The sequence below is a fragment of the Sus scrofa genome, chromosome 14 (assembly GCF_000003025.6).
Source record: "Sus scrofa isolate TJ Tabasco breed Duroc chromosome 14, Sscrofa11.1, whole genome shotgun sequence".
Lineage (NCBI taxonomy): Eukaryota > Metazoa > Chordata > Mammalia > Artiodactyla > Suidae > Sus > Sus scrofa.
The window spans coordinates 33287723-33312563 of NC_010456.5; the positions used below are offsets into that span (position 1 = coordinate 33287723).

The 24841-nt window shown below is 40.6% G+C and overlaps 1 protein-coding gene and 1 pseudogene across 2 annotated transcripts in view; both read right to left on the bottom strand.

Moving 5' to 3' along the window:
- Window positions 1–24841, bottom strand: part of TMEM233 (transmembrane protein 233) — a 92036-nt gene that overhangs the window by 64149 nt on the left and 3046 nt on the right. The gene's annotated exons all lie outside the window — the stretch shown is intronic.
- Window positions 14326–15630, bottom strand: LOC110256795 (annotated as a pseudogene).

Here is a 24841-nt window from a genome sequence, read left to right on the forward strand (position 1 = left end):
ATGCTGTCTACTCAATTCAAAATTTTAGGTAGTATAGTTCCCATTGTGGCCCAGTGGGTTAAAAACCTGACATAATGTCCATGAGGACGCGGGTTTGATCCCTAGACTCACTGAGTAGATTAAGGATCCATCATCGCTGCAAGCCGCAGTGTAGGTTGCAGATGTGTCTCAGATCTGGCCTAGTTGTAGCTGTGGTATTGGTTGGCAGCTACAGGTCTGATTGGACCCCTAGCCTGAGAACTTCCACATGCCACAGGTACAGAACTCAAAAAGAAAGAAAAAATTGGGAGTTCGTGTTGTGGCTCAGCAGTAACAAATTAGTATCCATGAGGATATGGGTTTGATCCCTGGCCTTGCTCAGTGGGTTAAGGATCTGGCACTACCATGAGTTGTGATGTAGGTCACAGACATGGCTCAGATCTGGTGTTGCTGTGGCTGTGGTGCAGGCCAGCAGCTATAGCTCTGATTCAACCCCTAGCCTTGAAATTTCCATGTGCCATGGGTGTGGCCCTTAAAATTGTTTTGACTAATTAATTAATTAGGGCTGCATGTGCAACATATGGAAATTCCCAGTCTAGGGGTTAAATTCGAGCTGCATCAGTGACCTATACCAGTTTGTGGCAATGCCAGATCCTTAACCCACTGAGTGAGGCCAGGGATTGAAACTGTACCCTCATGGATACTAGTCAGGTTGTTAATCTGCTGAGCCACAATGGGAACTCCAAAAAATTTTTTTTAGGTAGCAACATTTTTAATTTCTTAGAGCTCCTTTTATTTTACTGCTATCTTCACTATTACTAGAGCCTGTAATAATTATTATTAATATGTTTTAAATGAGTATCTCTTGAATCTCTGTGAAGATACTAATTATACTTTCTTAGTTTTTATTTTTTTAAGTTTTACTGAAGTATAGTTAATTTATAAGGTTGTGATAATTTCTGCTCTACAACAAAGTGACCCAGTCATACATATACACATATCCATTCTCTTAGATTCTTTTCCCACATAGTTATCACAGAATTCTGGGTAGAGCTCTCTGTGCTATATAGAAGGTCCCCATTGGCCAGTCATTCCATATACCTCAATGTGCATGTGCCAATTCTATGCAAATGTAAATCAAAAGAAAGCCAGAATAGCAATACTCATATCATACATAATAGACCTTAAAATAAAGAAGATTACAGAAGACAAAGAAGGTCATTACACAATGACAAATGATCAATCTAAAAAGAAGATCTAAAAATTGCAAATATATATGCACCCAACATAGGATCACCTCAATATATAAGGCAACTGCTAACAGCCTTAAAAGGAGAAACCTACAATACCACAATAATAGTAGAGGACTTTAACACCCTCACTTACAGCAAAGGACAGAGCATCCACACAGAAAACCAACAAAGGAACACAGGCTTTAAATGATGCATTAGAGCAGATGGACTTAACAGATATTTACAGCATATTCCATCTAAAAGCAGCAGAATACACATTCTTCTCAAGCGCACATGGAACATCCTCTAGAATAGATCATATTCTGGGTCACGAATCAAGCCTCAGTAAGTTTTAAAAAATTGAAATTATATCAAGTATCTTTTCCAACCGCAATGCTGTAAAGACTAGAAATCAACAATAAAAAACTGCAAAAAACACAAACACATGGAGCTAAACAACATTATACTAAATAACCAATGGATCACTGAACAAATCAAAGTGGAAATTAAAAAATACCTAGAAGCAAATGACAACAGAGACACGACAACCCAAACCCAAAACCAATGGGATGCAGCAAAAGCAGTTCTAAGAGGGAAGTTTATAGCAAGCCTACCTCAAGAAACAACAAAAAATTCAAATAAACAACTTAACTTTACATCTAAAGCAACTAGAGAAACAAGAACAAACAAGACCCAAAGTTGGCAGAAGGAAAGAAATCACAAAGATCAGAGCAGAAATAAATGAAATAGAAATGAAGAAAACAATAGAAAAGATCAATGAAACTAAAACCTGGTTCTTTGAAAAGATCAAAAAAATTGATAAACCCTTACCCAGACTCATCAAGGAAAAAAAAGAGAGGACTCAAATCAATAAAATTAGAAATAAAAACAGAGAAGTTACAATGGACATCACAGAAATACAAAGGGACTACTACAAGCAACTATATATTAATAAGATGGACAAACTCAAAGAAATGTACAAATTCTTAGGTACAATCTTCCAAGGCTGAACCAGCAGAAATGGAAAATATGAATGAACCAATCACAAGTACTGAAATTAAAACTGTGATTAAAAAACTTCCAACGAACAAAAGGCCAGGACCAGACAGCTTCACAGGTGAATTCTGTCAAAAATTTAGAGAAGAGCTAACACCTATCCCTCTGAAACTATTCCAAAAAATTTCATAGGAAAGAACACTCCCAAACTCATTGTATGAGGTCACCATCACCCTGATACCAAAAACAAAGATATCACACAAAAAAGAAAATTACAGGCCAATATCACTGATTAACATAGATGCAAAAATCCTTAACAAAATACTAGCAAACTGCATCCAGCAATACATTAAAAAGGTCAAAAACATGATCAAGTGGGATCTATCCCAGGGGTGCAAAGATTTTTCAATATCCGCAAATTAGTGTGATACACCATATTAACAAACTGAATAATAAAAACCACATGATCCTCTTGAAAGATGCAGAAAAAGCTTTTGACAAAATCCAACACCCATTTCTGATAAAAACCCTCCAGAAAGTGGGCATAGAGGGAATCTACCTCAACATAATAAAGGCTATATATGACAAACCCAGAGCTAACATCATCCTCAATGGTGAAAAACTGAAAGAATTCTCGCTAATTTCAGGAACAAGACAGAATGTCTGTTCTCATCCCTTCTATTCAACATAGAATAGTCACAGCAATCAGAAATAAAAGGAATAAAAGGAATCCAAATTGGAAATGAAGAAGTAAAACTATCACTCTTTGCAGATGACATGATACTGCACCTAGAAAATTCTAAAGGTGCTATCAGAAAACAGAGTTCATCAATAAACTTGGTAAAGTTTCAGGATACAAAATTAATACACAAAAATTTATTGCATTTCTATATACCAACAATGAAAGATAGGAAAAATTAGGGAAACAATCCCATATATAATCAGATCAAAAAGAATAAAATACCTAGGAGTAAACCTACCCAAAGAGACAAAAGACCTGTACTCTGAAAACTATAAGATGCTGATGAATGAAGTCTAAGATGATACAAACAGATAGAAAATTATACCATGCTCTTGGATTGGAAGAATCAACATTATCAAAATGTCTATACTACCCAAGGCAATCTACAGAGTCAATGCAATTACTCTCAAATTACCAATGGCATATTTCACAGAACTAGATTAATTATACTTTTAAAGATGTTTTATTTTATTCTTTTGATTGTAGGTTAGTTGTGCTATTTTCATCTTAGTTCTCATGTCTGGGATCTTTGGTTGCCCATTCATATTTATAACGAACTTAATACTAGCAGCTATTGTGAATTTTCCCTACAATATTTCCAGTAAGATGTGTCCCCTGAATGGAGCACCATTATCTTGCACAACTCTCATAGTAACTGCATTGTTAGTGTTGCATAACAAATTATTTTAAAAATTATCAGCTTAAAACAACAAATGTATATTATGTCATAAATATGTATTATGTCACAGTTTCTGTGGGTCAAGAATCTAAGTGCAGCTTATTTTATTTATTTTTTTGTCTTTTTGCCTTTTCTTGAGCCGTTCCCATATGGAGGTTCCCAGGCTAGGGGTTGAATTGGAGCTGTAGCCACTGGCCTATGCCAGAGCCACAGCAATTCGGGATCCGAGCCACGTCTGCAACCTACACCACAGCTCATGGCAATGCCAGATCCTTAACCCACTGAGCAAGGCCAGGGATCGAACCCGCAACCTCATGGTTCCCAGTCGGATTCGTTAACCACTGCGCCACCACGGGAACTCCTCTAGGTGCAGCTTAGATAAACTATCAATATCTCACAGGCTGGGGATGCAGCCATTCCAAGGTTTGCCTGATGGGAAATTCACTTCCAAGCTCATTCAGATGGTGGTTGGTTGGCCTTATTATATACTTGTTGGCTGTTGATATGGCAGCTTGTTTCTCCACAGTAGTAGGGAGAGTCTTTTTGCAATCTAATCTCAGTAGTGACATCCCATCATTATTGCTGTATGCTGTTGGTTATAAGTAGTGGTGAGATCCAGCACACAGTTGAGGTAAGGTGGCGGGATATACAAGAGCATAAATGCCTAAAGGTAGAGATCCTTGGGGGCCATCTCAGAGGCTGCCCTAGGTCCAATTACTAATGTCCAAGGAGGAACCGAGGCCTGGCAAGGTTAAGTCACTTGCCCAACATCCTACAGCCAGTGAATCACAGAGGTGAAGTCTGGGACCCAAATGGATCTGCTTCCAAAGTTTGCCCTCTCGATTGCTATGCTACCATCTTCCAAAGTGTAGCTACATCACTGGTGTAAATATAAAATCTTCTTCTTTTTTTTTGCTTTTTAGGACCTGTGGCATATGGAGGTTCCCAGGCTAAGGGTCGAACTGGAGCTACAGCTGCCATCCACAGCCACAGCAACAGCCACAAGAGATCCAAGCCGCATCTTCGACCTACACCACAGCTCACGGCAACACCAGATCCTTAACCCACTGAGTGAGGCCCGGGATCAAACCTGAAACATCATGGTTCCTAGTCAGATTCATTTCCGCTGTGTCATGACGGGAACTCCAAAAATCACTTAAAGTGATACAAAGGGTCTCAGTTTGGTGCTAGCAAGGCTTTAATTCCTCAAACCCCCATTAATTTCCCATTTAGCTGAGAGAGGTCTAGCTTCATGCTCTAAATCCTGGCAAGGCAATTGCATCTAGATACACTTAAATAACATTGTTTTCTTTTAATGGTGGTTACTTCCAGTTAAGACAAATAGTGACTATAAATTAATGACAGTGACATAACATTTCCTTTCAAAATATATCTTAAAAATAGAAAATATGTTAAAGTAAAAATCTAGCAAAGATGACACTCAGATATGGTAAACATAGTGAAGATATGGATTACTCAAGCTTGGGAAATACTGCTTAAATTAGAATGCATCTATTCTGAGAAGAACCTTAGGGATAATCCCATTCTTTTGGTTCAGTCTTTTTTCCCTTAATTTTTTTTTTTCTTTTTACAGCTGCACCTGCACATATAGAAGTTTCCAGATTAGTAGTCAAATTGGAGTTGCAGCTACAGACCTATGCCTCAGCCATAGCAAAGCAGGACCTGAAGCCACATCTGTGACCTATGCTACAGCTTGCAGCAATGCGAGATCCTTAACCCAGCGAGCAAGGCCAGGGATCGAATCTGCAGCCTCACAAACACTATGTAGGGTTCTTAACCCACTGAGCCACAATCAGAACTTCTCCCCCTTCATTTTATGAAATGTGTAAAATGAAACTGAGAGAGGGTAAATGACTTCCCCAAGGGCAGACAGTCCCCATCATCACAGCCCAAGTTCCATGACTCTCTTGCCAATGTCTCAATGTATCCTTTTCTCTTCTTTTTTTTTTTTTTTTTTTTTGGTCTTTTTAGGGCTGCACCCATGGCATATGGAGGTTCCCAGGCTAGGGGTTGAATTGGAGCTGCAGCTGCCAGCCTATGCCGCAGCCACAGCAACGCCAGATCCAAGCCTCGTTTGCAACCTACACCACCACTCATGGCAACGCCAGATCCTTAACCTCCTGAGCGAAGTCAGGGATCCAACCTGCAATCTCATGGTTCCTAGTTGGATTCACTTCCGCTACACCACGATGGGAACTCTTTTTTTTTTTTTTTTTTTTTTTTAGGGCTGCACCTGTGGCATACGGAAATTCCCAGGCTAGGGGTTGAATCAGAGTTATCAGCTGCCGGCCTTCATCACAGCCTCAGCAACATGGGATTTGAGCCACATCTGTGACCTACACCACAGCTCACAGCAATGCTGGATCCCCCACCCAACAAACGAGGCCAGGTATGGAACCTACATCCTCATGGATACTAGTTGGATTCATCTCTGATGTGTCACAATGGGAACTCCCCTCCTTTTCTCCTTTACTTCTCTATTTATCAGCTGGAAACACTTTGTTTTTACTCTTTCCATTTCCACTCCATTATTTCCAATTCACTTTCCTTTAATTAGGGTGTCTCAAGAGCAGCATTATTGACATTTTGGGTCAGATGGTTCTTGTTGTGGAGACTGTCCACAAAGAATGTTGAGCAGCACCCCTGACCTCTACCCACTAGAATCCCCTAGCATCCTCACCCCTAACGACCAAAAATGTTTCCAGTGCCTCCTGGGAGGAAAAATTCCTCCACTTTGGTATCATTGAACTAAAGCAGTGGTTTTTTTCTACAAAATCTTAGGTCCTGCTGGTGCTGCTGGTCTGTACACCACACACTGAATAACACGTTTCTAAACTACACAGACTAATAAGGTAACCACTTTTTCCTTTCCATTTTTGGAGATTCCTGTACATCACAGTTGAAATGCAAAATAATATTCCCTTTAGTACATTTGGCTATGAATTAAATTAGGTCTCTATGTGGGAAGATGAAGATTCCAGCATTAAAATTTCAAAAGCAAACTTTCCTTGAGAGGTAGAGACCACACATAATGTAATCTTACCTTCTATACTTGGCAAATTAGAAATCAACTAGATAAATTAAGAGAAAATGCTTATCAAAAACAACAATTTCAAGAGTTCCTGTCGTGGCACAGCAGAAAGGAATACAACTAGGAACCATGAGGTTTTGGTTTCAATCTCTGGCCTCACTCAGTGGATTAAGGATCTGGCACTGCCATGAGCTGCAGTGCAGGTCGCAGACTCGGCTCAGATCCTTCATTGCTGTGGCTATGGTGTAGGCCAGCAGCTGTAGTTGTGAACTGACCCCTAGCCTGGGAACCTCCATATGCCGTAGGTGTGGCCCTAAAAAAAAGCAAACAAACAAAAAAAATCCATTTCATTATGTGTGATATCTTGAAAAAAAATGTCATGAGCGTCACCCACATGTTTGGCAAGCACAGTGTGAGAAAAGTTTGTAGAGTGAGTACAAGTGAAGTGAATAACTCCTTAATGTGTTGTTGCAATCCACACAAAGACCGGATGAGCTCAGACTCTTCCAAGGCAGTAGAATAACCATTTTTTAATTGCTAAAGAGAGCTTCCTGGGAAAGCTGCACATTAGCAAGAGTTTGGAGGCTGTGTATAAGCAGGAAGAGTTATAATGCTGCCCTAAATGTCTTCAATTATACATGAAGGAGTGGGCTTTCTATCACAATCCAGCAGAAAAGCTCTTCTTGGGCTCCTGGGGAATTTTTGTGCATTAAGGATTAAAACTTTCCTGGATCTTTTGGGCCAACGAAGGTACAACATGCTCTTGGTAAGAGAAGAATCTCTCTATGGCTCCTCTGAGTAAGAGTGAAAGTAGGTTTTTAAAATTCAGAACCACAGTCACTAGAGCCCATATTTGACCTACCCCTTTTTTTTTCTCTCTTTCTATCCTCAGTAACTGCCTCCTCCCCCATTCCTCTTTCTCTTCTTTCTGTACTTTTGATCTTTTCACAATGTGGGTTTAATAAGGCAGACATGCTTTTCTTTTATGATTTGCACCCTGAGATGCTCTGTTGTTTGCTTGTGTTTTCTTTTTTTTTCTTACAAAAACCAGAACAAAGCAGCGCAGTTCCAAGAAATGGGATGTAAAATTGTTTATCAGCTATAAGAATTTTCAACTACATGGTATTCATTAACACTGGATGACTCTCATTTCTTCAGGCAACCAATGTTTGGGAAGAGCACAGTTGAGGCAAAAAAGCAAGAAGGTTCCAGATACTAGGACTATCAAACTGGTACTTGATGAACCCTCCACTTCTGAAAGTTTCCTGGCACAGGCTGCTTATGTCAGGAATGTGAGACTGGATAAACCTGACCTCTTCCTGGCTGCTCACTGGAATCACCTGGGGGAGGCTGTCCAAAATTAGCAGACGGAAGTTTTAGTCTTGGGTTCAAATCCAAGCATCTCAATTTAAAAAAATCCTCCCTTGAGACTCAGATGAAGTCAACTTGACGTTGGTCCCAAATGGCATTTGTATCCAATAAACTGGCAGAACTGAAAAGTCCTTTAGAAGAGGCTGAGGACTCCTTGAGAGCTGCCATGATTTTAGGAACTGATTTAAGTCAAAGATCGTGAACATCACACGAGGGATAGTGACAGCCAAAATAGCGAAGCCAAAAATGGCATGGCGCATGCCTGGACTCTCAAAAACCTGTTCTCCCACTTCTTTCTTGAGTGAATATGGACAAGTCATCTAATATCTCTGAGCCTCAGTTTCCTTGCCTGTAAAACAGTGCCATCCCTAATGAGTTTGCTGTAGGGATTAAAGGAGATAATGCATGTGAAGCAGGGTCCCTGACATTTGATAAGTGCTCAGTGTACATACTGGGAGTTCAAAAAGAAGAAAGTTATCTTTACAAGAGGACTTGAAGTGGCATGAGATACACCAATACCACTGAGATGCTTCAAGTCAGAGGATGGAAGTTCAAGAGTAGCCATGACCCAGATCTTAACTCATGAAAGGGATAATGGAGAAGTTACTTGTTTTATAAGAATGAATGTTGTTTCCTAATTCTCAAATGCTTGGGAGAGTTCAGCTTAAACCAAATGACAGAGCATATCATTCTGGACACTTAGTGAGCTTTCAATGCTCAAAGTCACACCGGACTTTTTTTCTGTTCCTCTAAAAAGTCTTGTTCTTACCTTTTGCATATTCTGTTCCCTTCAGTTAGAATACCATACCTCTGGTCTTCACATGGTTTTCAATTACATCTTCAAATTATTCTAATTATTCTATGATTACATCTTTCAATTATTCTAATTATTTATTTATCATCTATCTTTCCCACTAATATATCTTCTTGCCCTGTTGTCCATCAGGTCTGAGAACACTAGTCAACGCTCAGTAAATATTGATCTGATGAAGGAATACTGAATAAATGAATATTGATCAAAACAATAGATGAACAAATATGAAGATATATGGCCATCAAAGCCATAATTGGTGATAAAAAAAAAAACACGGTATCTAGATATAAGCAAGCATAAGATTTGAAGGGACCACTGAGATGATTACCCTCAAAGCATTCATATTTACAGGTGGTGATATATTTAAAGAGTAGGACCAGATTTAGGATTCCGGTATCTAAGCTTTTTGCCATCATTTCCTCAGTTACCAAAGTGTGGGCATATGTTCAATTGATCACAAGGATATATGTAAAAACAATGGACTTGTAGATTTGAAATTACAACCCTGGCCATAATGGTTGTATTGACCTGGAAAATTGGAAATAAATGGATCTAGGTCAGTTTATCTTCCTACCACACATCCTGACAATGAAAGTCTTTCTAGGGGTGGTGGTTGTGTGTGTCTAAATGTTTTCTCCAGGATTTGGGAGTGGGTAAGGGTTAATTCCAAAAGGTGACTCGAATTTGGCTCCTGGAGCCTCCTTGGCACTTGGAGAATCAGCCTCAATGTTTAGTGCTGGAAAATTGAAGACATCAAAGCAGTAGCCACAACAAGTAGGTGGTATTAGCACTTAGCTTGGCTCCCTGCTGTCTCATTGGGGTTGCTGTTCTCTCCACTTCGTTTCACTGGTGGCAGAGGAGGGGTCTAGCACAATGATAAATGCCCACATATTCTCAGCTCAGGCATCTAGGCTTGAAACTTTCCACAGAGGCGATATTGCAATGCAGGTATCTTATCATTCACTCACTCATTCATTTATTTACTTAGCACAGAGTATCAAAGGGCTACTGTCATGAGCTGTAATGTGCACCCTCCAATAAATTCATATGCTGAAGTCCTAACCCTCAGGACTGTAGAATCAGAAGTTATTTGGGGAGAGGGTCTTCAAAGAGGTGATAAAGTTAAAATGAGGTCATCAGGGTGGGCCCTACCCCAGTACGACAGCGTCCCAATGAGAAGAGGAAATTTGGACACAGACACGTGGAAGATCATGTAAAGACACAGGGAGAAGACAGTCTTTGACACAGCACGAGAGAGGCCTCAGAACAAACAAAGGAATTTCAGCCCCTGGAACTATGAGGTAATACATTTCTGTGTTTAAGCCACTGAATCTATGGTAGTTTGTTATGGTAGCCTGATCAAAATAATACACTGACCCTATGCAAAGCACTGAGGACACAGAGCTAAGATAAGTTTAGATAAGACCTAATTCAGACTGATAGGGTGCTTATAGGTGCTCCAATGAGTTCAACTGGAGTGAATTTAACAGTAGCCCAATTGGCCCTTGCCTCCACCTGCTCACCCAGAACCTCCAGATTATGGCAAGGGATCCTCCATTCCTGTGTGGTAGACCCTGGTAGTGTGTCACATGTTTGTAGACAGGTCTGCCAGCTGTAGCCACTATGCTGAGTGTCCTATGTTTGTACCCATTAGCTCTGGTACCACGCTATGGGACCATTTGGGCATATCTCATTGCTGTTGGTTCTGCTCTGAAGCCCTGATTTTCATGCTAAAGATGCAATTTCTTAACCCTGCCAACAGCTGAAGTGCTACAGTGGTAACCTCTGCTCAGTGAAGAAATCTGTCCCCTGATTATGAATCCAAGAATCATGGCATCCTTTTTGAAAATAGGATATTTAGTGGATAAGGTAAGATAGGGGTCAATATTCCTTTTCTTTTTTTCTTTTTTCTTTTTTTTTTTTTGCTTTTTAGGGCCTCACCTGTGGAATATGGAGGTTCCCAGACTAGGGGTCTAATTGGAGCTACAGCTGCCAGCCCTTGCCACAGCCACAGCCACACCAGATCCAAGCCGCATCTGTGACCTACACCACAGCTCATGACAACGCCAGATCCTTAACCCACTGAGCGAGGCCAGGGATCAAACCCACAACCTCATGGTTCCTGGTCGGATTCATTTCTGCTGCACCATGACGGGAACTCCAATATTCCTTTTCAACGTGGTATCTAATTAATATAGCACCATTAATAATCTGTCATCAATCAAATATCTTGATACATGTGGGTCTATCCCATTGGTTTTTCTATTTGTCTCCCCTTGCATAAGTTAATTTCTGTAACTACATGAGTCTTCTGCCTGAAGAATCAACTTTATATTTCTTTCAGTAGATGGACACCTTCAGCCTTTGTTAATATGTGTATATTTAGCTACTGTTTTAAAATTAATTTATTTTGAGGTAATTTCAAACTTCAGGAAAAGTTGGAAGGGCAACGAAAACATCCACATCTCATTTACTGAGCTTCTCAACTTTTTAACATTCCACTGCATTAATTCATTATTCTCTTTTTCTTTCTATAATGTCCCTGTATGTGTGCAAACTTATAATTAGTTTTTATGAACCATTTGAATATAAGCTACAGATGTGTTGCCTTATCACCTCCAAATTCTATGTGTATTTCCTCCAAACACGAACACTCCCCTTTGTAACCCTTCAGGTAAGGAAATCAATCAAGATGCAACACTGCCATCTCATCTATATACCCTGTTCATACTGCTACTTCTCCCAAAAGGTGGTCCTGATTGCATCTAGGAAGATGCACTGCATTTTATGCCTCTTTCAATCTGGAATAGTTCTTCCGTTTTTCCCTCTTAGATCCCTGACCATTTTTACGATTTAAAATTTTCTCTTTGGGTTTGCTTTATGGACCAGAATATGATCTATCTTGGTTAATATTTCAAGGGCACTAGAAAAAAAAAAGTATGTGTATTCTACTCCTGTTGGGCAGTGTGCTTTATATATGTCAATTAGATTTTTTTTACTCAATGAATTTTTTTTTTTTTTTTTTTTTTTTGTCTTTTGTTGTTGTTGTTGTTGTTGCTATTTCTTGGCCGCTCCCGCGGCATATGGAGGTTCCCAGGCTAGGGTTGAATCGAGCTGTAGCCACCGGCCTACGCCAGAGCCATAGCAACGCGGGATCCGAGCCGCGTCTGCAACCTACACTACAGCTCACGGCAACGCCGGATAGTTAACCCACTGAGCAAGGGCAGGGACCGAACCCGCAACCTCATGGTTCCTAGTCGGATTCGTTAACCACTGCGCCACGACGGGAACTCCTACTCAATGAATTTTATTACATTAACAGTTGTACAACAATCATCACAACCAAATTTTATAGCATTTCCTTCCCAAACCCTCAGTGCATCCCCCCACTCCCCAACCTGTCTCCTTTGGAAATCATAAGTTTTTCAAAGTCTGTGAGTCAGTATCTGCTCTGCAAAGAAGTTCACTGTGTCTTTTAGATTCCACATGTAAGTGATAGCATTTGATGTTGGTGTCTCATTGTCTGACTTCACTTAGCATGATAATTTCTAGGTCCACCCACGTTGTTGCAAATGCTGTTCTTTCTTTCCTTTTAACAGCTGAGTAATATTCCATTGTATATATGTACCACATCTTTATCCATTCTTCTGTTGATGGACATTTAGGTTGTTTCCATGGATTGTGGAGTCCATATTTTCTACGTCCTTGTTGACTTTCTTTCTAGTAGTTCTATGCTGAGAGGGGCATAATGAAGTCCTAATTACAACTGTGGATTTTTCTGTTTTTCCTCTCATGTACCTTGAGGCTCTGCTGTTTGATGTGTACATATTTAGAACTGCTACGTCTTGATAAATTGATCCTTTTGTCATTATGTAAGGTCTTTGCTTCTAGTTATTTTCTTTGTTCTGAAGTCAACTTTTTCTGATAATATAACTTCTGCCTTAAAAAAAATTAATGTTTGCATGGTGTATCTTTTCTCATCCTTTTAACTTACCTGTGACACTGAGTTTGAAGTGAGTTTTGTTTTTGTTTTTGGTCTTTTTGGGGCCACACCCACAGCACATAGAGGTTCCCAGACGAGGGGTTGAATTAGAGCTGGAGCTGCTGGCCTATGACACAGCCAGAGCAACTCGGGATCTGAGCCACACCTGAGACCTACACCACAGCTCACGGCAATGTCAGATCCCTAACCCATTGAGTAAGGCCAGGGATCGAACCTGCATCCTCATGGATACTAGTTGGATTTGTTAACCACTGAGCCATGACGGAAGTGCGTTTTTTTGAAAGCAGGATATAGTTGCTCTTTACTAATCTTCCAATATTTGCCTTTTAATTGGTATATTCAGATTAATATTTAAGATCGTTACTGATAGGTTAGAACTGAAGTCTACCATTTTATTATCTGATTTGTTTCCTTATTTCTCTTCTGGCTTTTCTATGTGTTATTTGATTAAAGATTCTATCTTGATTTATTTCTAGTGTTTTCAGATGTATTTCTTTGGGTAATTTTTACAGTAATTGCTCTGGAAATTACTATTTACCTAGCTACACCCATATATTATAAATTATATGTATTTATTACAAATTTTACATACAAAGGATGTCTAACATTCAATTTACAAATAATTAAAAACACATTATTGTTTATTGTAAACTCCAAATATCCAATTAATTCTCATAGAATACTTCCGGTGATTTTTTTTTTTTTTTACCAAACTCTTGTATCCTTAGTCAATCTATGATTGCACTGATGAATGAGTGTGTAACTTTGACCAGAAAGTTAGTTGATACTTTTGTTTAGATTAATGAGAAGGGCAAAAATGAAAGGATGAAGACTTGTGGGAATTTTACTTATCTCTCAATGGTATAAGCAACTTTTCTGAATTGGAGAACAGTTTCAAATACTGAAAGAATATTTCTTCTGTATTCATAATGTGATGATTACTTTTAAGTTTAACTTGTACTATTAATATTTTTCTAGTTTTATCGAGATATTGACACACAGTGTTGTATTAGTTTAAGGTGTACAATGTAAAGATTTGATATGGATATATTGAGAAATGATTACTACAATAAGGTTATTAAAACATCCTCTACCTCATACAATTATCATTTTACTTTTTGTTATTATTATAGTGAGAATGTTTAAGATGTATTTTCTTAGCAACTTCCAAGTATATACTACAGTATTGGTTTTTTGTTGTTGTTATAGCACAACTTACACAGTTCAAATGGACAAAAATTAGTATCAGTTAAAGTATCTTAAGATAAATTGCCTTTTTTTTTTTTTTTTGTCTTTTTAGGGCCGCACCCGCAGCATATGGAGATTCCCAGGCTAGGGGTCGAATCGGAGCTACAGCTGCTGGCCTGCACCACAGCCGCAGCAACACTGGACCTGAGCTGCATCTGCAACCTACACCACAGCTCACGGCAATGCCGGTTCCCCAACCCACTGAGCGAGGCCAGGGATGAAACCCACAACCTCATGGTTACTAGTTGAATTCATTTCTGCTGCACCATGACATGAACTCCCTGATAAACTGCCTTTGAACAGGAGCTTCCTTTATAGCGCTCTGAGGCCTACAAGATATATCTAGAAAATTTACTACTGTGGAAAATGAAGACTGATTAAATCAAATGAGGGTTAGGGGAGGTCCTGTGGTTTTTCTTTTTGATTAATTGCTGTAACACTGTCCTTCAGGTGGCTGAGGGTGTTGCATATGTTCTTTAGACCTCATTAGGTATCAAAGCTCTTGCAGAACAACTTTGATGCTATGTGAATTCTTCCATTTTGCTAGCACTGATATGGCTCTGGGGTCCACCCCTCCATTAGAACTATTAACTTCATTCATATTAATTTCTATTACAAATCTTACAGGGGGGGCACTTCTGGGTATTTAGGTCCACAGTCTATTTTAAGGCTGTATATTCAGTTTTCATAAGTTGTTCTTGGAGGCCCAATTATCATTCTTGTCATCTTGTAAGTGTCATGTCTTCAACATCTTGTAGACCCCAGCTAACTGCATCTCCTACTGCTTTCTGGCCTTCTTCAAGTTCTTCCAACAGTTGGAAATTGCGAGGGACTTTTACTCCCCAGCCTGTGGTGGCTGCCATCTTGCGTCGCTGTTGCTCAAAGCTCGGCCCCTTCTTCACCTGTGACCCCTCCGCCCCAGCCCCAGTACTGTTAACTACTGTCATCATGCTATACACAGATCCTCAGAACTTATACTAGGAAGTATATTCCCTTTGACCAACATCTCCCCATTTCCCCCACCCTCAGACCCTGGAAATTATCAATATTCTATTTCTTTGAGTTTGGCTCTTTGAGATTCCACATGTAAGTTGAGATCATATAATATCTCTTTGTCTGGCTTATTTCACTTAGCCCTCAAACTTCATTCATCTTGTCCAAAAATCCAAATGACAGGATTGCCTTTTTTATGGCTGAATTATATTCATACACACACATACATGTGTGTGTATGTATATATATATATAAACAATGTGAGAGTTAGGGGCAGTTGAAAATTTGCCTCTAATTTAAGAGTGGGCTCTCCATGTCTGCAGTTCCACATGCATGGATACAACAAATAGCAGATTGTGTAGTACAGCAGTGTTTAGTGGGGAAAAAAAATGACTATAAATGGACTTGTAGTTCAAACCCATGTTATTTAAAGGTCAACTATATATATAAATTCGTTTGTAAAGCCTTGGGGAGTGCTTACATTCCCATGTGACAACTTTTTAACATCTATTTTCATATCTCACAAAGTATTACTATTATTTTTATAGATACTATTTGTTTATATATACCTATTTACTGATTTTTTTTTGTTGTTTTTTTTTAATGCACCCACTGCATATGCAAGTTCCCAGGGGCTAGGGGTAGAATTGGAGGTATAGCTGCCGGCCTACACCACAGCAACACTAGATCCGAGTCGAGTCTGTGACCTGCACCAGAGCTCACACCAATGCCAGATCCTTGAAGCACTGAGCGAGGCCAGGGATTGAACATCCTCATGGATGTTAGTCAGATTCCTTTCCACTAAGCCATGATGGGAACTCTTATTTTTCTTCTTTTTGAAATGTATCTTTTAGAAATTATATTAATGAAATCTATTGGTACAAACTCTTCCAGTTTTTAATTTTTGGCAAATGTATATAGTCCATATCCTTGGAAGACTTTTTTCTTCTTTTTTTGGAGTACACAGTAGTAGTTTGACAGCTGTTTTTTCTTTGTATTTTAAAAATGTTATTTCACTCACAGCTGACTTTCAATGTTACTGGTAAGATGTGTGCTGTTTACCTGTCTTTACCAATGACCTTCTTTTCCTTCTGGCTGCTTTTAATATCTTTGTTTTGTTATTTGTAATCTTTCCATGATGTATATAGTAAATAAAACCTTTATCTATTCTGGTTGGGATTTGCTGGGCTTCCTAATCTCCAGAGCCACATCTTTTATTAATTTTGGAAAACCACAACCATCATATCTTCAAAGATTGTTTTCTATTCTGATCTTTACACAAACTTTGATTACATATTTGTCAGGGCTTCTTATCTATCTTCTTTGTCACTTAATATTTATCTCTATGTATACTTATATATATATTACATGTATTTTATCTCTGTGTCTCCATGTGGATTCCTGTGTAATTTCTTTACAATTTTTAGTTTTATCAATTCTCTATTTAGCTAGGTCTAACTTGCTTTTTAGCCCACCTCCTCGGTTTTAAATGATCAGTTTAAAATAAAGAACATCTAGCAGTTCCATTTCCTTACTTTTAAAAATTTCCAGATTATCTAAGCAGGCTATTATTTCTTATCCACACTTTTTCTTTTTTTCCCCTTTACATTTTGTTAACATAAGGTGTTTCCATTCTTTGCAAATTGAAGTTCCCAGGCTAGGGGTCAAATCAGAGCTGCAGTTGCTGGCCTAGGCCGCACCACAGCCATGCTAGATCTGAGCCGCATCTGAGACCTACACTGCAGCTCATGACAATGCCAGACCCTTAACCCACTAAGCGATACCAAGGATTGAACACACGTCCTCATGGATACTAGTTGGGTTCGTTACCACTAAGCCACAATGAGAACTCCCATTTTGTTAATATTTGTTTTATTTTTTTTAATTAACACACAGAAAAACTGGGTTTGGGGACTGTTCAGTTCTAGGAATTTTAATACATGTGTTGATTTGTGTAATCACCACCATGAGTCTCATTGCTCTGAAAAAAATCCCTCATGCTACCCATTTGCAGTCGCATTCTTCCCCTACTCTTCCTGGAGTGTGAGGTGAGCCTGAGGGGATTTTAAAGCAATCTCCACTTAGTGTCCAATTCAGAGAGAAACTTATACTGATGAACAGAAAATCAATATTCCACAATCTTGTGTGCCCATCTTTCCTACAACGTGGGGAAAGCAGGGGTGAGATGGAGGCAGATTCCTAATGGTATCATTTGAACTCCTCAATCCTGCTATACCTGAAGCATCTCTCTTTGGATTTATTTATTTATTTATTTATTTAATTTTTGTTGCATGAGCCAATAAAATTTCTTTTTAGCTGAAGTACCTTGCATTGGATTTTGTCCCACATCCCCAGCAGTGGTCTTCATTTATTCAAGAAGTTGTTTTTTTTTTTTTAAACTCACTTTAAAAAATTGTGGTAAAATACACATAAAATTTACCATGTTTTCCATTTTTAATTGTAGAGTTCAGTAATGTTAGGTATACTGACATTGTTGTGGACCTGATCTGGAGAACTTGTTCTTATAAAACTGAAACTTTGTACCCACTAGACAGCTCCCATCCTGGCCCCCAGCCCTGGCAACATCCATTCTCTTTGTATGAATTTGACTACTTTAGCTACTTTATGTAAGTGAAATCATGTATAGTTGTCTTTATGTGACTGTCTTATTTCACTTAAACAAAACTGTCTTCAAGGTTCATCCATGTTGCAGCATGTGTCAGAATTTCCTTCCTTTTGAAGGCCAAATAATAATATTGCATCATCTATATATAACACATTTTGCTGATTTAGTCATTTACTGACATGCTCAGTGTTGCGTCTACTTTTGACTGCTGTGAATAATGCTGCTATGAACATCAGTGTAAAACTATCCCTTTGAGACTCTGCTTTCAGTTCTTTTGAATATATACCCAGAAGTGGAATTGCAGGGTACAAGAGCAGTTCTAATTTTCTTTCTTTCTTTTTTTTTTTTTTTTTTAGGGCGGCACCTGCAGCACATGGAGGTTCCTAGGCTAGGGGTCTAATCGGAACTACAGCCGCTAACCTACACCACAGCCACAGCAATACCAGATCCGAGCCTCGTCTTCGACCTACACCACAGCTCATGGCAACGCCAGATCCTTAACCCACTGAGCAAGGCCAGGGATCGAACCCACAACCTCATGGTTCCTAGTTGGATTTGCTTCTGCTGCGCCATGATGGGAACTCCAATAGTTCTAATTTTTTGAGGAACTGCCATACTGGTTTCCATAACGGCTGCACCACTTTAACATCAAAGGCTCCAATGTCCCCACATGCTCACCAGCACTTGCTATTTTCTATTTCTTTTGATAGTAGCCATCCTATTGGGCATGAGGGGGTATCTCACTGGGGTAAGTTTTTATCATGTGCCTGGCACTGTGCTAGTATAGTACAGTGAATACGCTTGAGGCTTGTGGGTATAAAATACATACAAGTGACTAATTACAGTTATGCAAATTATTGCAAAGAAGTTACACTATCAGGTTGGAGTGCTTGACTAATTCCTGGAGGAGGAGAAGTTTCAGTTGTGGCTCAGGGGAAACAAACCTGACTAGTATCCATGAGGTCAGGGGTTGATCCCTTGGCTTAAAGGATCTCCATTGAGAATCTCTCTTGGCTTAAAGGATCCAGCATTGCCGTGAGCTGCGGTGTAGGTCGCAGATGAAGCTTGGACCCTGCATTGCTGTGGTTGTGGCCAGCAGCTGTAGCTCCAATTCGACCCCTAGCCCGGGAATTTCCATATGCCATGGATGCAGGTCTAAAAAGCACATACACATACAAATTCATGGAGGAGGTGCATCTCTTAAAGGCTAACTCACTTCCATGTATCCTCCTTGAAAGTGCAACTTTTTTTTTTCTTTTTATGGCCACACCTATGGCATATGGAAGTTCCCAGGCTAGGGGCTGAACTGGAGCTGCAGCTGCTGGCCTACACCACAGCCACAGCCAGGCGAATCCAAGCCACATCTACGACCTACAGCACAGATTGTGGGAACACTGGAACCTTAACCCACTGAGTGAGGCCAGGGATTGAATCTGCATCCTCAAGGAGACTATGTTGGGTTCTAAATCACTGAGCCACAAGGGGAACTCCAGAAGTAGAACTTTTCATGCTGCTCCCTTAATAGGCTTCTAGGGAGGTAGCCTTTTGGCTATTCAGTTTTCAGAGCCCAGAGGTGTTTTTCGTAGCACATATCAGCTTTTGGGACTGGGCCTTGCCAAATATTTACAAATATCCCCAAAGAGCTCTTAACTTGGCAAACAGTTTTCCATCAATAAACAGGGCAGTGTTCCCTGCCCAGATGCCTGTTAAATTTGTCTCTCCCCCAGAGAGAGTCACGCTTAGCCACATGTTCCCTTGTTGGGCAGGATGCTCTATTGACCCAAAGCTACCAGCTTTCTGTGATCCCCTTTGCCAGTCTGTGACCAGAAGTGGAATGGCCATTCAGGATGAGGAGAGGCAGTGGTAAATGGGGCCAGGAGAAGAGGCAGGATAGCAGCCGTGTTTGGGTGTCTTTTCTGGAACTGCGTCTAAGCCTCAGATGTTCTTTAATAACGTGGCAGGACTGGATTTGATAATCCCCTCTCACTTGGCATTTGGTGAGGTTGAGAGGAGGTGGCTAAGTCAGTTGTTTCAACACTTTCTTTATAGAGAGACAAATAATGGATGATGTTCATATGGCAACATCATCCATAGCTATACTCAGTTCTTGGAAAAACAGCTGCAATGCCACTCTCTCCTTCCCTACCCAAGAAAAATCCACTGGAAAGCCAAATTATAAGTGTTATATTATTATAGTGAAGCATACTTAACATAGCACCTGACATTAACACATTCTCAAACCATAGGCTAGTTTAAATTATCATTTAAGGTTAACTGACTACCTGGGATGGCTAAACTATATCCCATGGAACAAATCCAGCCTTCGACTTGTTTTTGGATAACCTATGAGCTAAGAATGATTTTTGCATTTTTAAGCAGTTGGAAAAGAAACCAGAATAATATTCTGTGACATGTGAAAACTGAATGCAATTCAAATGTCAGTGTCCATAAATAAAGCTTTATTGGAATACAACAAAGCCTATTTGCTTATGCATTGCCTGTGACTGCTTTCACATCACAATGGCAGAGCTATTTGTGACAGATACCATATGACCCACAACACTTAAAATATTTATCTGATCATTTATAGAAAAAGTTGGTGGACACCTTCAGAGACTGTAAAATCTATTGGAATCAGCTTCATATTTGTGCATATTTGTTGTGTCTGTGAGGTTTGGGACCATTTTTGTCTTGTTCACCCTGGTCTTTCTAGTTCTGGACACAGAACTGATGATCAATACTGTTAGTTCACTGTGACCCAGATGTCCTGGGATTCTCCATTTTCCATTAATATTTGCATTATAATTGAGCGCTTAACCTAGCTGATCGACTGGAGTTGTGGTCTTATACCCGACTGCCCTTCCCAGCTATTTCTGGGGGTCCCTGCGGAATACTTCCATGTTCCCCACAGCTGTGCTAAGGGCCTTTCCCCGGGCTCCTCCCCCTACGTTCTCTTCTGGGCATCTCTGAACACAGTCCTACATCCCGGCCTAGAGGTAAGAGCAGGAAAATGTATTACAGAAAGATTTCACCTAGCCCCTGCATCCTGGACTTCACATGTCCCACTGGTGCCTCTCCTCTCTGGCCACACCCACACTGTCGTGGGGTCAGCCTGTTTGCCACAGTTGGCAGTGACCTTTGCCCAACTCTCTCCCAAATCAGGGCTGAGGCTGCCAACTCCCACTTTATTTCACTGACAAAGACTGACTGACTTTGGGAGAAGGAGAGGCTTTCCTGCTGACACAGACATCTCTTTAGAGAGATGTGTCCCTGTCCTTAATGAAGACCTTTGCAGAAGAGGCCTTTGCTTCTTCTGTGCTTAATTCAAAGACCTCAAAGAGTAATTCTTCTCAAAACAAAATAGATGTCTTCCTGTCTTATCTCCCTATGAAGAACTCAACCTCTGTCTCAGGAGCAACTGAAAAAATACCAATGGCTTTAGAATAGGTGTGTCTCACACTTTAAGACTAAAGGTGGTACAAAATATCATGTGAAAACGTCCAGTGTCCCAGCATAAATGAAAACATGAACAATTGAGTGTATTCTCTCAATATAGACACATATATATGTGGTAAAATAGAATGACCTCTATAATTTTTTTCTTTTTGTCTTTTTAAGGCCACAGGTACAAAATATGGAAGTTCCCAGGCTCAGGGTTGAATCCAAGCCTTAGCTGCCAGCCTATATCACAGCCGTAGCAACCTGGGATTCAAGCCACATCTGCAACCTATATGCCACAGCTCACAGCAACGCTGGATCCTTAATCCACTGAGTGAGGCCAGGGATTGAACCCACATCCTCAAGGATACTAGTCGGATTCGCTTCTGCTGTACCACAAAAAAACTCCAGAATAACCTCTATAATTTTGTACAGCATATACATGTAGTGTATAGTACTATACAATACCTGTACTTTTCTCTATATAGCATGTCATACAGTAAAATACGCTCACTATATATACTAAACTACTATAAATATTAAGTTATTTTAAAACTTCAGGGCTTGATATTAGTGACTCGTGATTGTAACTGTAACTATGCATAATTTGCCCCACAGGGATTCTGTTCCAGGGGTGGTTAGTTTCTGGTGCAGAACTTTGGGACCTAAGAGTAGGTGTTAATAACTGAAGTTGTAAGATGACTCTCTGAGTGTGTCACCAGCAAAGCCCATAACAATTTCCAGGAAATACAAATAGAATCTGAGTAATAAAGTCTAACCTTTTCTCTCTTGGGGCTTAAGCTAGTTTCACTGGCTCCTTAGGTGCCACGTGCAGAAGCCTTGCACCCGGCACTTCAGACCAGAGCTCCTAGAGTAAAATGGCTGCACCCGACACTTGGCAAGCTATGTGCAAAGATGCTGCACATGACACCTCAATTCCAGTGTGCTGGGTGCAGAGACGCTGCACTTGGCACTTTACTCTGGAGCCAGTGAGTTGCAAGAGCCAATTCCATGGTAGCCCTAAAACGGGCCAATACAAAACACCCTTGTTATATAGGGCCTAACTGACCAGAGCCTTATTAGACCATGTAAGTCAGCTTGTGATACCTGCATTCTTCCTGTAAAGAAACCTGGCAGGGAATACTGGATGGTGCAGGACCTCAGGGCAATCAGTGAAGTCATCAAGGTATACCTCCAGTGGCTCCTGACCCCAGACCCTGTCGGCCATTCGACTGTCCACCAGGACCTGGTATTCTGCATTAAATCTAAAAGATGGCTTCTTCATATTCTGTTAGCCCCAGAGTCACAAGCATTTTTTGCTTTCAAGCAGCAGGAGCCAAACACATAACAAAAACAATAGTACCACTGGACAGTCCCACCCCAAGGCTTCAAAAATTCCTGCACCATCTTTTAGGAAACTCTAGCCAAAAACCTAAAAGCTCTACATACTGGAGGAAGGTACTCTCCAGGGTAGATGACATTCTGATCATCAGCACTACTAAGGAGGCCTCTGAACTGCTGAGCTGATAGAGGATAGAAAGTGTCCAAGAAAAAGGCTCAGGTATTACAAACCTACCGAGGCTTCATTTCCACAGAAGTCTAGACCAGGAAAGGAAAGAATGTATTTGCAGCCTTGCCTCTCCCAAAACTGGAAGACAGCTTATGGGCTTCCTGGGTTTTGCCACATCTGGATCGCTAACTATAGTCTAGGGACTCTCTCTGAAACATTGAAAGGATGATGATCATTTGAATGAATTCCGAATGCAAAGATGCCTGTCAAGAATTCAAAAAGCAATTACTTCAGGCCCCTGCCCTGGCCTTTCCAGATTTAGTTAAACCCTTTGACCTTCATATTCGTGTGAGAAGAGGAATCACCACTGGGGTATTCACTTAAAAACTTAGATCCCTTACTCAGCTGGTTTCTTATTTCTCTAAACAATTATTCTTGTGTTTGTTGTTTGCTTTTTTCTTAGGGCCACACTTGTAGTTTCCAGGTTAGGGGTCAAATTGGAGGTGCAGCTGCCAGCCTACACCACAGCCAGAGCTAAGCAGGATCTGAGCTGCATCTGCAACCTACACTACAGCTCACGGCAATGCTGGATCCTTAACCCACTGAGCAAGGCCAGGGACAGAACCCACAACCTCACGGCTACTAGTCGGGTTCATTACTGCTGAGCTATAATGGTAACTCCTCTCCAAACAATTAGATCAAACCACTAAAGGCTAGCCTCCTTGTCTATGAGAGGTGGCAGTTGCTCCAACCCTGATGAAGGAGGTTGAAAGATCATGTTTGGTCAGCCAATCACTATGTGGATTCCACACTAGGTTTAGGCTTTAGTGAGTTTGTTTGTTTGTTTTTTTGGCCATGCCCATGGCATGTGGAAGTTCCTGGGCCAGGGACTGAACTTACACCACAGCTAACCAATGCCAGGTCCTTAACGCATTGAGCCACGAGGCAACTCCACGCTGTAGTCAGTTCTAAGGGCTCAGAACACCTATCCTCTGGAAGGTCGACTGAAGCTCAGGCTATGCTTTTAGACAACCCAGTGGTTACCATACAAACCTGTCACATGCTAAATTCTGCCACTCTACTACAGAGAAACCAGACCCCTGGAGCATGATGGTATAGGAACCATAGACATGATTTATTTCAGTTGCCCTGAACTGGGAAGTGAGCCTCTACCAGATGCCAAAGAGGAATGGTTCACAAATGGGGAGCAGTTTTATGAGGGAAGGAAAAAGGCTGCTGGGATATGCAGTGACCTCCTAGATCCAAGTGGACCCATGAAGTGTGCCCCCAAGGATTTTGCATCAAAAAGCCAAGCTGATGCCCTCACCTGAGCCTTAGAGCTCAGGACATTGAAGATCTTAAGTGTTTACATAGATTCCTGGTATGCATATGCCATCCAGCACGCACCTGAGGCCATTTGGAAAGAAACAAATATGCTTACTGTGGAGAGTTAACAGGTGAAACACGGCTTGAACATACTGAAGCTCTTAGAAGCAGGGCAGATTCCAAAAAAGGTGGCAGTGATTCACCGTAGGGATCACCAAAAGGGGGTGCAGAGGTAATAAAGGAAAACAACACGGCAGACGCAACTGCCAAAAGAGCGGCCTTAGAACCAGTAACTTGGCAACTATCCCTCACACCTTGAGGGCCAGATCCATCCAATTATTCCCCAATCTACACAAAGGAAGAATTAGACAAAGCCCAAAAGTGGGGCTTCCACAGAGACGTGGGAGGCCATGGGCGGCTAGTTAATGAACAAAAGCAATACTTCTTTCTCCAGGCTGCAGCTTGTCAAGCCATCAGGGAGGCTCATCAAGGAACTCGCTACAGATGGGAAGCCCTGTGTAATTGATTAATTGAAGTCATGGTAACTCCTGGCATGAAAAGTATAATCACTTGGATAGCTGAGACAGGCTTTTCATCTGCACAATGAACAACCTAACACCAGACCCCCCCCCCCCGCCCCAGAAGTCCCCAGATAAGGCCCAATCAACCAGAGGGACACAACCTGGGGAAGACTGATAAATTGAATGCATTGTCACGTTGAGAGCACCTGGCAATTTAGGCAGCTCTTGGTGCTGGTACACACATTTTCTGGGTGGATAGAAGCTTTTCCTGCTAGAACTGAAAGGGTAGCTTAAGTGGCTAAGGCATTACT